Source organism: Mus caroli, chromosome 11, assembly GCF_900094665.2.
Source record: "Mus caroli chromosome 11, CAROLI_EIJ_v1.1, whole genome shotgun sequence".
Lineage (NCBI taxonomy): Eukaryota > Metazoa > Chordata > Mammalia > Rodentia > Muridae > Mus > Mus caroli.
In genome coordinates this window covers 784124-785641 of record NC_034580.1, presented here as the reverse complement: position 1 = coordinate 785641, position 1518 = coordinate 784124, and the positions used below count along the sequence as shown (strand labels likewise).

The 1518-nt window shown below is 42.4% G+C and overlaps 1 protein-coding gene across 1 annotated transcript in view; it reads right to left on the bottom strand.

The window, feature by feature from the left end:
* Pes1 (pescadillo ribosomal biogenesis factor 1) overlaps positions 1-1518 on the bottom strand; it is a 15654-nt gene that overhangs the window by 13112 nt on the left and 1024 nt on the right. The window lies entirely within an intron of this gene.

The following is a 1518-nucleotide window of genomic DNA, read 5'->3' as shown; positions in this document are numbered from 1 at the left end:
CCAGCATAACCCCGACTACACTCAGAAGCATTTGTCCTTACACCTCACAAACCAGCATAACCCCGACTACACTCAGAAGCATTTGTCCTTACACCCACAGAGAAGTGTAGTCCTCATCTCAAAACTTCTGTGCAACAGAGACCATTACAGAAAACCACAACCAACCAGAGTGCAGGGCTGAGGAGCCCATCTCCCAGTGAACACATCTACAAAACAGCTCCTACACCCGAGGCGCAGGGATCGCTGCCGAAGACGGAACTGGAAACCTCTAAGAGCCAGAGGCTCAGCAAGTTTGCTGAGATCTGTGTCCTACACCCAGAAAGTCTCCCAACATGGCTGCCTAACATAAGCTGAACAAGGACAACAGACTTGCTAACATGGATACAAGAAAGCCCAAGAGATGTGAACCCTACAGGCAACTAATGCTGTGAGTGGCAGAAACAGTATTACCCAGGGAAGAACAGACCAATTAGCTATCCAATACCAAACGGTCAACCCTGGCGCTGACACACACACATACACACACACACACACACGTATATAGCAGGTGTATTTATGTATTTAGGAACATATATGTACATATATATACTATATTATATAAAAATCATTTTAAAAAGAGGCCATGAATTTGAAGGAGAGCAAATGAGAATATCTGGAAAGGTTTGGAGGGAAAGGGGGAATAATGCAATTATAGTCTCAAAAAAGTAATTAAAGGGGCTGGGGAGATGGCTCAGTGGTTAAGAGAACTGGCTGCTCTTCCAGAGGTTCAGAGTTCAATTCCCAGCAACCGCATGGTGGCTCACAACCTTCTATAATGAGATCTGATGCCGTATTCTGGCATGCGGGTGTACATGCAGATAGAGCACTCATATACATAAAAATAAATTAAAAATGACTTTTAAAAAAGTAACTAAAAACAACAAAGCAGATTGGTACCAGAAACTTGCAAGTCAAAGGAAAGACTTGAGCCCATCTCTTCTTCATTCCTACCCCAAAGTTCCTTCATACCCACAGTCTCCTTACAGAAGCAAGAATAACTCAGATCAAGTCACTTTCTTTATTTGTCTTCTCCACTCAGAATAAGTTCCAGCTCACATGATAAGGCCCCAACCCCACCTAGACAGCACCTTGCTTATTTACATCTCACAGCCATGCTGCTGTCTTTCAAAAACCCTGCACACCGCCTGCCTCTCCTTCCTACTGGCCCCGGAATTCACTTCTGTTTTCTCTGCTAAGCACTTCTGAAGGAAAAAAGAAAAACAGCAAGCTTTCACATTAATTATGATTAAGAAGCTTAAACTTGGGAAACAAGGTTGCATAGGAAGAAGAAACTGCCTCTGATCCGAGACAACAGAGCTAAAACTGTACTGACTTCTGCTTTTAACCTGCTCACCCTTTCCCCTTTTCTAAAAAAAAAAAAAAAAAAAAAAAAAAATACACCTTTATGAATTGATCACCTCCATTATCACACGGAGAGCAAGTTCCATCTGCTAAAGATAAAACTATCATAACCAGAAG